We start from the raw sequence: 13,242 nt of genomic DNA on the forward strand, positions 1-13,242 counted from the left end.
AAGTTCTTATAATTTACTACTGAAAGAGGGATCCTAGCCAGATGGGTGCTTTAGGGTTGGCTAAAGGTAAAAGTAAGATTTTGGTTTTCTGCATTCTTTAGTTGAGAATGATTCAGTGCATGAACTATTTCAGGCCCCAGAGAATTTCTTAAAGTAAACGTGTTTCACATTTGTGTAAGATGATCTTGGTGCATCTTCTACAAAACAAAATACCAGCCCTCCACAATTTAAGGCAGACTTCATAAATAGACAATGAATCTCATAAAAATGGTTTTGCTAGTAGTTCCTTTTGGTAGGAAAACAGCTTACCTGTGTACTCAGGTTGTAAGGATGACCCCCTGAAAAGCAGCAAAAGTTTCCAAAATTTTCCTGATTATGTATATAGCAGTAATAAGTAATTTTGCACAAAAAATTTATGTACCCAATTTACAATTGCATGTGTTGGAAAATGTGATGTATATTTAAAAAAAACAACAACATAATTTCACAAAGAAAATTATGAATTACTTTGGATCTTCCTAGGAGCCAGCTGCATGACATGTTATCTTGCTGTTAGGCACAGAAAGATGACTGCAAAATTTCTGTGTTTTTTTCAGGAATACCTTGCACAGTGTTTTAAAATTATTTTTAAGGACAAATGATCCTTTGTATAACATAGTAATCAAAATATGTATCTGATCATTGTGGGAGATTGGTCTACAGGATATCCACAGTGGATGTGGCATGTGGTCCCAGAGATTTCCCTACAGCAAGGCAAGACCAACTCATATCAACTCTACAGTGCCATGGTATATAAACAATCAATGACCATACAATTCTGTTCATATCCACAGAGTCTGACATTATTTGATGCGATGCTATTATTATATACCTAAGAAAACAAACCATTTTGCTTGCTATATTTACTCTGTGAATTTGAATCTATTTTTTATATATATATATGTTTGCTATTAATTTTGAAGATCAGTAGCAAATTCCTATAGTATTTGAATATCAGCCCAGCTCCAGAGCGATCACTCTAAGAAATGAACGGTCCTTTGATTGCTTTACTTTCTTTCTAATAAAGGTAGGTACGATTCCTATATGTTAGGCATTCTTCCAACTGTGTATTGCAATCTATTAAATAATGTGAATATGCTTCTACACTAATATTCAAAGACTCTTTACAGAATTTGCAGGGACCTAACAATTCCAGTGGAGCAATTCGTTTGTTTAAATAGTGCCTTTTGAATATCATGATTGTTTCCTGCCTGCTATAGAAATCCTCAGAAACCGTTTAAATCTCCAACATACTTTTGTTGAATCATTGTAGCTATATTAAAACAGTCCAAACCTGAGTTACAGATATCTGGAGCTCCCTCATTATCTATGTGCTGAAGCTGCTGTTTATTTTTCAGCCAGGTTTTGAAAGTCTCTGTTGTAATGTTTGATTTCCTCAGAAACATGAAAAGAGGCCTTTTCAGGAGGTGGCAAGCTTTTTCAGATGCCAAATGCTCCTATTTTAGCTGGAAGTCACACCACGTTTATAAAGATTGCCTTCATGTGTAGAGCATTTAAGCAGTCTTAATTTCTATTAAAATTTAAGAAAAATAAAGGCAATGAAAAAAACATTTATTTCCCCCAGTTTTCATGTTCTTCAGGATGTATTTTAGCATCTCTTGATATTTGAGATAGCAAGGAAATTAGTTGTATTGTCAGAGCCCTGCACGTTGGCTGCAACTGTCTTTATTTCACCATTTGGGCAAGGGGAACAAGGCTAGTGTGTAAGGTCTCTAGCTGTCCTGCTTTGTCCAACAAAGACTGCACATCTGGTATTTACCCCTGCGAGGAACTGGGCAAGAAATGATGGAGGGATTGGAAATGAATGAGCCCTTCATCATTTCTTTCACCCTCCAGTTGCTGACCCCGATAGGTGGACCCTTGCTGGAGACAGAAATCAATGTTGCATGTAGCGCTCAGCCTGCACGAAGCCTGCTGACGTGCATGGTAAGATTTCCATTTCCATTACTCTCAGTGGAATTCGGAGTTATTGTTTTAGGAAAAAATCAAATGATAAGCTAGTTTTATTTGGGGTATTTTCCATGTGCATTAAAACCTGCTGTAGTATCATTACTCATTTTGTGTGGCTCTGTGGAAGCCTTTGGAACACGTCTGTCTGGCAAGCATGCACTGAGGTTTCCCAGACTGTTCTTATATGCTTTACTTTTGACGGATGACTTTTCTCTCATGAATATTTCCCCATAGCCCTTATTTATTTTATTCTTAATTAAGGGGCATGTTGGTGCATTTTACAAGGCAACAATAACAGGGTTTTTTTTTTATATAGTCACCCATTCATGCTCTTGAATGACTTCTTCACATAAAATGCGTATTTCATTCAACTCTATTCTGCACCTTTAGTTGCTAAGGCTGTGTTGTTGTACTACTGATGTCACGGCCAGACGTGCATCCCCCTTCTAGGGTATGACTTGGCAAAGGTAAAGCATTTAGCTGGCCAAGTCCAAGAGGAGCTCCGTTGCCGGTGAGAGCCCTGCGTCGCTGTGGACGTCCCGGGAGAGCACTGGACGATGTCTGACCCTGACTGCCACCCAGATTTGCCACTCCGCATCCTGGCTCCTTGGTGGAAGGTGCTGTTCCCACCTGCCTTGTTATCCTGCTCGGCTCCTGGTTTGCCATCCCTCGTGGACCAGCTGGTCCTCGCTGTGCCCTGACAGCTGACATGATTATCCCTGAAAATATGGTTTTGTGACAGGTTGCAGGTTAGCAGCAGAACTTCTCCCTGGCTGTGAGTTTTAAACTGTCTTATGTCACAGAGAAGAACTGTAAAAAATTAATATTTATACATGAGATATAGAGCATCCTTATTCATATAAGTAAAATGGAGTGCTTCGTTTTTCATAAGCTCAGGAAATGCCAGTTCAAATATGCATTACAAAATAGCAGCTGGTTGGACTTTTTTTGTTACAATTTTTGATGAAAAGTGAAATAAGATGAAATTAAAACAATTTTTATTGTAAAATATGATGAAGGTTCAGAATGGACAAAGAAGTTTTGAAGCAGACGTTTTTCAAGATGTTTCCTTTTGGAATTTTTCAGAATTTCATTTCTGAGTTCCGAAGCTTCATTTTGACCCATAAAGGGATTTGATTTTTATATTGTTAATATGTTTTACGCCATGTCAGTAACAGTGTTCAGTATAGTGCTTGAAATATTTGACTTTATTCTTTATGTCTTAAATTTCCTATGGGAACAAGTTATCTTTTTGAGAGTTCTGTTGTTTGCTATACTGAAAGAGTTTGACACTTGAATCGGTTTCTCTTTCTGGAACTGCTATGACACTGTAAACCCTATGAATACAAAGCAATAGATAGTTCAACGAACATTAAGTAGAAGATATTCTTACTGATTATGAAAATGATTCATTTAAGTATTACACCATACAACTAGCAGTTTATGCACTATTACAAATGTCCAATCATTAAAAAAGATCAAATACAAGCATTTTTAAATATGAAAATATTACAAATCTACTTTCATCCTGAATTAAAAGAAAAAGCTGTCAAAGTAACCAAATTTTCAGTACAGTGGAAATTCAAGGTTTCCCCTAGGTCTATATCCAGATCTAGTTTTTATGGGAAACTCAGTGACTTGTGATGCTGGTGGCTGAATCAAATCCTAGAGTAGAAAATTAGCCTACAATGCAAACACTGATTATATACGACTCCACTCCTTGCATTTTCTGGACTGCTTCCCCTTAGCCTTTATTTTTAAGCATCCTGCTCGCTTAGCTCTGTATATAAATGTGTGCATGCGTTTGTCCCAAGGGTCAATCTCTTTTCACTGGAGATTCTGGTTTTCCATTTTTGGCTTGCCCTGTGGTGCCAACAGGTCCGTGTCACTCAACCTGTCTGCCACAGATCACGCAGCAAGAGATGGGGTTTTTGTCCACCGGGGGGAGCTGGAAATGCTCCGTGAAATGAAAGTGTGTCCGTGAAACCGCCTGTGATGTGAGAGGTGTTGTGCAGGCCTGGAGATGGCCACTCACCCATTCCCTGGGCTGCATATTCCTGGTTGGGGAGAGGCAGTCTAGCCTACTGAGAGGAGAACTGACTTTGTTATTGTGGGTAAAAAGAAACCAGAGTCTTAAGATTTACTTAGGGAAAAAAACGTGCCGTGGAGGGTTTTGACTATTTACTTTACAGAGTAGCTGAGAGAAAGAAGCGTTTGTTTTTAATTTTGCTGTGTTAGGAGAGTACAAACTATGTGAATTGGGAGAGAAAGGATTTGTGGAGAGGATGATAGCTGTGTGCTCAAGGTGTTTTTCTGGATGCGTGTCTCCTCCTAGCCGGGAGCTTTTCAATTGGATGAGGAGGGGAGTCCTCTCAAGAGGCAGAGCATGAAACGGAAAAGGTGGGAGAAGCGGCAAGTGGATGTGCAGAACCAGCAGTGAGTGGGATGCCCATGAGGTGGAATGTAAATGTTACCTCCAGCCATTCTCCTGCTTCCTGCTAGGGAGATGTAATTATCTTGCCCTTTCCGTCAAAACATCTCACTATAGCTCTGGGTGGGTAGCTACAAAAATAGAGGGAGGAGACCAATTTAGCATAATGTCTGTATCTAAATAAAGCCCAGTTTGGGTCTATGGCCAAATAATAGCATCCACTACTCTTTGGGTATATTAATGTATGAAATCACTGGGGATATAATTAAGCAGTGCTATTCAAAGGCTAGCTATGTAGTATTGATGAGTTTCTGTACATTCTTTACATACAAAAGTGTGAATACTGCCAAGAATTCAGCAATGGAAGGTCTGGTGTGCAGCTGAACGATACGTGCGTTACCATACTATCATCTAGTGGCAGTACGAGGCAAAATGAAGGAGCTGAGCAGTAGTTTGCTTCTGCTTGCATCAGAGTTACCATGTTATTGAGTGCAACCACTGATGTGGTATTGAACAACTGATTTCCCAGCTCTGAAGTCTTTAGTCAGCTTTCTTCTCTTCTTTGTGAAAAGATTATTTTGATTTATAACAAAGAGACGTGCACTGATTTTAAGTCCAATGCCCAGGTGGGAGTATTGACTAAGAAGTCAGAAGTGTGCCCAAATGAGTTCAATTATCATGCCTTGGAGTTAAGAAAAAGAAAACAAGTCAAGCTGTGCTCTGCAGGCCAGCATCTAAATTGCAGGTGCAGATCTTCACCTGGCATCAATCAACTTCAGTGAAGCCAAATTGATTTATACCTGCTGAGGATTTGGCACAGTGTCTTCATAAATTCTAGATTTATGCTTATTTCAGAAAGAGAGAGGTATTTTGATTTTTATAATTTATTCTAACCACTGTTATTCAAAGTCTGAGCCATTGTAACGGATACACCTCTCATGCAAATTTCTGGGCTATAATCAGTTGTGACACAAATATTGAACATAAAATAGTTGAAGTAGATGTGTGCTGTGAAACTTTACCCGTGAAAGTACACAAGGGGTATGATGCAGAACACAACGAAGCAGTAAAAGCATTCAACATAAAGAATAAGTCCTCTATCATTTTATATTCTTCTATGAAAATTAAACCTTTGCTTTTTGCCATACTCAACATTGATTCATAGGAGTAGACGGGTGCCATCTAGTGAAGAAAAGATTTGTTGCATATCTAAAGAGCCACAAATCCAACTTTGTTCCTGCTTCATTCTTTAGTACGATTGGAATGATAAGGACAGACAAACATTCTGCAAGAGGGAAATTGAGCAATATGTTCAGTTCACTGTGTTTGTAGCACACACTGAAATAAAAGAAGGTATAAAAATGCAAAATACTAAGTTCCTTATTACAAAGTGCCCTGTACATATACATATCAGCTTGTTTTATTTAATTCTATTCCCTACTTCCTCCCCAGCATCACTTCCCTTCTCCTCCAGATAAAAAAATCTAATATAATAACTTGTGACTTATTTAGGTGAAGTTCAATATCTCTTCTAAATATCCCCAGCTGGATTAGCAGAAAACTTTATAGTTGACCTTGATGTAGGCAATTGCTTTTTTGTGCTGATTTTTGGCTACGTCTTACCATTCAGAAGCTTCTGAAAGTGGAAGACAAATTCTGGATCCTTGCACTGCAAAAGCATAAATGCATTACAGCTGATGTGTTGGCACCATGCCTAACACTTACTGATAACATCTTTTTTTAAAAAATACTCTTTGAGACTACTGTCCTGGTCTCCACAGTGTCCTCAGTTTTCTTCTTAAAGTTTCTTTTCCTTTTGCATCTTGTCAGACCCACACGGGGAGTTAATTACATACTTTTATTGCATATTCCATACTGTATTATCTTGGAAATTGATTTGCCTGTGCAGTTGTTTTGAATCATAAGCAATTTAAAATGGATTCTTTGAAAATATGGCTTATACTATTAACTAAGACAAATCTCCTTTAAGTCTAGACAGTTTTTCTTTACAGTAAATAGAAGATCAACAAATCTAACCCATGAGACAAATCCGCTTCATGATTTTAAATTAAACCAAAATGGGCTGGTTGCTAACAGATGAGAAGTCAGTGTCCATTGACCTTATAGTTCAGATAAAGCAGGGCCCGAGTCTGCTGACACCAGGCTGTACTGTGGCATGTCCACCATTAGCTGACACCAGGGATACCTGCTCTGGTGCTTTGTGGGCCTTACATTTGGCCAGTTTTACACGGGCCCAAATCTCTGTTTCTGGTGCCACTTGCAGATCATTATCTAGCAGTGCCTGCCTCAGGTGTTGGCTGCTCCTTCTATCATCAGTGTTAGCCCGGTTTTTGAAGAACAAGGCTAATGCGATTGCATGCCGTATTTCCTTCTAATAACTTTTGAACCTTTTAGCCATTTTCAGCCAGGTGTGACAGAAGGTCTCAGGGATCTGAAGTTTTTAAACATTTTTTGTAAAGACGTAAGTGGGTAATGAACAAAGATTTCCCTCAGTCCCTCCTCAGGAAATGGCTGCAGTGTGAACTCATCTGTTGTTAAACACCAAAGAGTCATCTTGGAGACAGACTATACAAAATCCTAACCACAGGAAAAGATTTGATTAGAAATTGACCTTTTTAGGCACTGAAGACTTGAGATAATACTGGTGGATACTATAGGAAACCAGCCTTTCTCAGTCCGATTGCCCACAGAATAACTCATCTGTTCTATGATGTCCAGTTGACGGTATGCTGGCTGCAGTGAAAAGGGACTATTAGATCACCTCTTATGCCAGAAGAGAACATTTTCCATACATGTCTCTTTGAATCAGCTTCACTGTGATTTGAGTGTAAATGACATTTCATCTTTTTTTTACTTAATCCCACACTAATCCCACGCCTTTTTCCCCCCTTGTTGAGATCACTAACAAGGGATGAAGACAGAGCTTTCAAAACCGCTCAGCATTGTCCTGGCTCTCCTGGGAGCAAGAATGGGCATCGACAGAGCCAAGCAATAGAGTCCTGTGCATCCCACCGTTTCTGCTGGATGCATGCTGCATGCTTTATGTTTGCTTTTATACAATGTTTTATGCTTTTTCCCACTGGCCGTATTTTGCTTCCCTTACTCTTTACCTTGTTTATGCTGAGATGGGATATAAGCAAAAAAAATGGCCTTCTCTGCTGTTCAAACAAGTAATGTATATGTGTGATTGGAGGTTACAGGTAAGTGCCTTAACAGAAATCCATTTTAATAGTGAGCAGACAGGGAAAAATCATTTGTCATAAGATTACAGAGAGGAATATTTAAACCTATTATGAAATTTTTAAAGAACTTAAGGAATATGATAATGATTCTGCAGACTAGGTTTATTGCTAGGTATGTAATGAAAATGGAAAGAAATAAAAGACAAACACACAGTGGAAATCAATATTAACTAAGGTATTATGTATGAAATTAGTCTAGAAAAGAAGAAAGTAATATTTCATGTAAAAAGGATTGAAAGAAAGCAATCATGGGGCATAATTAACTGGGCAGTTCCTGACTTTTGTGGCTTTTGGTGAGCCTATTTTACCCTTAATTACTGATTTTTTAAAAAGGTTTCTTCAAATTAGGTACTGTTTTTTAGCTTATTCTCACAAGTTGCTTTGCATGTTCTCAATCCCTGACTTCATTGCCAATCTCCTAATAGAGGATGGTTCACCTGCTGTAAGTGACAGTGTGTAGGGTTTACTGTACTAGGAGCACCACTACAGGAGACAGCCTAGCCTGGTAGATGTTTTGCCTAGCTAAGGTCAAATTTTTGCATCCCTTGAACAGAGGACAGTGGATAAATTTGCTGAATGTCTTGGATGTCTTGGGGTGCCTCAAGGGGCACTAGGTGCCTCTGTGTGAGGCAGCTGAATTGAGCCCACCATGATGATCAGTTTAGCCTCCTGCTAGTTACCACTGACAGCTTTGACAGGAGATTTCTGCTGGCTGTGAGAGCTTACGCTCCATGCACATAGGCCAACACCTAAATGGAGACTTTCAAATGGAGGTGTCCAGATCTCCTTGCTCCCCTGACTGCTCCTGGTTTGCCAGAACCCTTGGCTCAGGTTTGCTGGATGGGAGTTGTCTCCTCTGGTTTTAAACAACAACACTGTAGATATCTGCATCTGAGCTAGTCACACCGTCTCTCTTTATAGTCTGTGGGGAGAAATAAGTGCATTCAGGGTATGATTCATCTGTCTTATTTTAGATGTCTAAATTGGGATGGGAATGTTCCTTGTTCTGACTCCTCATTTCTTTCCATTGTCCTAAGGTGAGACCAAGGTGACAAGCTAAAATGCAGACATTTCTGTCTGATCAGATGAATCCCACCCATCAAATCTCAGGAGCTTCCACCCCAAAATCCCCGTTATATAGAGCTGCCACTCAGATGTTTCCCTTGCTGACCAGCTGTGCTTGTCATGTAAGGTTATGAAGAGAGGCTATAAGAGGTTGTGAGGGAGGTGTGACCTCCACTAGAATAGCATGACCTGCCACGGGTGACTTTTTGTCACGTGGTGGATCCAGATGTCCCTTCTATCACACAGCCCAGTGTGGTACTGACTCATGAGCCACACTCAGGAAAAATATCAGTGCTCTGCCTGCAGAAAATAACTCTCCTTTCTCCCCTTCCCAAACTGGCAGTTATGATCACTATGTCAGGGGCAAGCTGAATTTCTTCTTACCTCTCTTTCTTGCATGAGAGAGAGAGAATAATGGTCGCCTGGCATTGTTTCTTCCTTCCCTGCCACCTGTGATGTGTGCCTTTCCTAGTCTGTGCTGCAAAGCGATAAATAGCAAGTACAGGAGAGACAATGGGCAGCAGAAAGAAGAAACCACAAGCACAGCCATGGCAGAGACCATTTCAGTGACTTCCATGCACAGAGTGTCCTGCTTGACTAGTTTCAGCAGAAAAAGCTCGACAGAGAAGCACTGTGGGTGTGCTCCGTAACCCAAATGGGAACATACCATATTGAATGTGTTAAAAAGGTTACAGACTTCCTGCTTGTAAATGTAAAATCAAACTTCTTCCAGTAATCCAGCTCTAGCTAGGACTGTACGGGGTTTTTATAAGCTGGTCCTCAACCCTTCATCTAAATCTGTGAGCTAGGAGACAGAGGAAAAGGAAAAAGGTTCCTTTTGCATGGAGAGTACAAGAACTCAGATGGGGAGATGGGAAGATCTGAGGGCAAGCCTGAAGCTCTCAGGACAAGATGGCTGATGGGGGTGAAAAGAAAATGAGAACACTGCCCAAAAGGTCTCTGGAAGAGTTATGGTGTGCTCATGGCACAAGGTCTTGCAAGCATAGTGCTGTTTCTCTTTCGGACAGGAAGACCCCAAGGAGCCTTTCCTTAGTGAAAGGTATGTTCAGGGCATAAATGTGTTTATAACAAACAACTTTTTAATACAAAGGAGATAAAAAATCCTGTCTTTTTTTTGTTATACAAAATCTGGGTTTGGTGGCCTTTCTGAAAGGGTTTAGGCTGCCAGGGGAGGCATATGCTGCAAAGAATCTCCTACAACATGCTGTGTGTGGTACCTCTGCCCTTTTAAGTGTCTGGTGGGGAAAAATGCCACTGAGGAGGGGTGTGGAGGCATCGCGTGGTCCTGGCACGACAGTCAGTGCTAATGAGCAGAGAGAGGGGTCAGGCCTGCAAATCCAGCAGCATCATTGGAAAGGATGCATTTGGACTACCCAGAGGACAAATGCCTGGTGGTGCATCATGAAAATGCTTTACTGAGGTGCTGGTACTATATAGACAACATATTTCTTTTTGATTTGATGGGAAAAGCTTTTGTCCGCTGTGATGAAATAGGAAAGGCTGAAAGATTTACTGCCTCAAGGTTAATTGCAATCAGATCTTTGGTGCAATTAATTTTAACAGGGGAAGAGAATCACAGGCCAGAAGAGAGAAAGGGCAGGTTAAAGAATATTTAGATGAGTTAGAAATGTTCTAGTCAGCAGGGTCAGGTGAAATTTGGTACAGAATACTTAAGAAAGTTGCCAAAGCAATTGCTGAACTATTAGTGATTGTCTTCAGATGCTTATGGAGGATCAAGAGGCCTCAGAGCCCTAGAGAAGCTTTCACATAGTACCTGTATTTAAAGAAAAAGAAAAGTAACACATCGGGCAGCTTAACTGGGATACCAGAGCAAATGGTTAAACAATTAAGTAAAGGCACCAAGTAGATAACAAAGTGATGGAGACAGTCACTATGGATTTGTCAACAACAAATCATGTCAAATCCACCTTTTTATTTTTGACTTCTTTGCTGATCTGGTAGATGTAGAAAACCAGTAAGATGTGGTATTTCTTGACGCTCACATGCCAAATGGGGAACAGCTTTTAGTTCCCAGAAACTGCTTAAAAAACTGCTGTCAAAGAAACATTATCAGTGTGTTGGGGTAAAAATGAGAGGGCATTTCAAGTCAGAGTTCTGTGAGGTGTATCCTGAACACAATTCTACTCAGTATTTATACTGATGTTTTGAAAGATGTAATGAAAGATTAAGGAGAATTTCAAGAACTGTGGGAGACAGAATCATGTTTAAAATTGATTTTTACTCAGTGGAAAAATGCCTGATATCAACCAATGAAATACAGTAACAGAAAGGGAAAGTATTGTACATAAGAAAAAATGACCAAATGCCCCAAAATATGTGAAAGGCGGAAAAGACTGGGAGGTTTCAGGGTTAATGTCAGTCCTAAACTGCAAAAGATTTCAAGATTTGATGGTTTATCAAGTCATTTCATTCTGGGATGTACTCATATATATAGACATGGAAGGGAGTTATTTTCTTTTCCCTTCTGTAGGTGGGCTCTCAGCTGGAATACTGGGCTCACTTCTGAGCAGTGGATATGGACAAAATGTTGGGAATCCAAAGGTGAAGCAACAAAACTGATCAACAGTTGGAAAATGTGACCTGTGAAGTAAGACTAAGAGTTCCATTTAATCCAGAAAAGAGTTAAGTAAGGAAGTGTATGATGCAAGATGTAAAGGCCCCTTATAAAGGAGATGATAACTGATCATTTCCAATGCCCACTGATGACATGGCATTAAAAAATAGGCTAAACGTGAAGCCAACAAGGTTTGGTTTGGATACCAGGAAAAATCTAACAAAAGGGACAGTTAAGCTCTAAAACAGGTTTTCTAGTGAAGCAGTGGTATCTTTATTATTATTATTATTATTATTGAAGTATTTCCATGTTCTTCACTGGAAATATTTCCACATTAAATGCAAAAAATTCTTTTGGGCTTGTTTTAAAAGCAAGATAAACTGGATTCGGCCCCTGTGCAGAGGGATGAACTAAACTAGTGATTCCTAATACTGCTGTAGCTAAACCTCCCTGCTGCTGCCTTTGCCTCTTCTGTGCCCTACCGCTTCTGACTCCTGCTACTCCCCTGCCGGCCTCCCAGCCCCTGCTCTTTCCTTTTTGTTGCCGTCCTGCCCTCCCCACACCAGCCTACACTGCTGCTGTCTTCTGCTTGCCTCTTAATTCACACTTCCAGCAGCGGTGGCTGGGAACACAAAAGGCCCGTAAGAGATTGTCGTGACGGGCATACCTCGCCCCTTGGAAGCCACTGGGCTATATAGTTTCTTCTGGTCCCTTCCAGGCCTTTATTTCTGTGCTGCCATGATGCTATGACTTCTCTTCCTGGCAGGGTGCAGCGTGACATAGACAGTGCTTGATAATGACGGCAAGGCAGAACTGTGCAAACAGGACTTTGAGTCTTCTCAGTCACCTGTATGCTGATCTGGCCACCTACCTATGTGGGCCCAGCATCAAGGATGCACAATTACGCTGACTTCCAGTAGCTGCGAGGAATTTGATGATTTTCCTATCCAAATCCCTTGCAGCTCTTGTTTGTAGCTCAGGCACCTTTGGGCTGGCTCAGCACCAAGGGCAAATCGAGTAACACCACAGTGAGTCTCCCATGGCTAGTCATGCAAGCGCTAGTGCTGTGCTGTGCTCCTGGCACGGTGCAACACAGCACCATGTTTAACAGGCCAAAGGCAGCCAGGAAAATGTGCCCCGAATGAAATCTTGCTGTGAGCATGTTAGGCTAACTTCTGCAATATTAAGATATAAATAGCCATATGTGTTTACACTGCAAAAAGAATTACACCCATACACATACAATATCACCCCAAAATAAGGCAACATAAACTGTTAATGTTTGGCCTCTTAGAATCAATATTAAGTCCAGTGATTGCTTGCTGCTCTGATGTATAACTTTGCTTTGGGATCTCCATAGTATCTTCTCGACTTTGATCTCTTAACAGACTGTCTCTAGCGGATACTGGAATAGAAACAGGCATAAGAACAGCCTGGAGAAGAGAAAGCTCCAGGGAGACCTTACAGCAGCCTTCCAGTACCTAAAGGGGGCCTACAAGAAAGCTGGAGAGGGACTTTTTACAAGGGCATGTAGTGACAGGACAAGGGGTAATGGCTTTAAACTGAAAGAGGGTAGATATAGATTAGATATAAGGAAGAAATTCTTTACTGTGAGGGTGGTGAGGCACTGGAACAGGTTGCCCAGAGAGGTTGTAGATGCCCCATCCCTGGCAGCGTTCAAGGCCAGGCTGGATGGAGCTTTGAGCAGCCTGCTCTAGTGGAAGGCGTCCCTGCCCATGGCAGGGGGGTTGGAACTAAATGATCTTTAAGGTCCCTTCCAACCCAAACCATTCTATGATTCCATGATTCTATAATTTTTTTTTTTTTTAAGGTTTCTAAGTAATGTTTTTGAGAGGCTAAATTACATTTCACAAAAA

Source organism: Gymnogyps californianus, chromosome 3 (assembly GCF_018139145.2).
Source record: "Gymnogyps californianus isolate 813 chromosome 3, ASM1813914v2, whole genome shotgun sequence".
NCBI classification, from domain to species: Eukaryota; Metazoa; Chordata; class Aves; order Accipitriformes; family Cathartidae; genus Gymnogyps; species Gymnogyps californianus.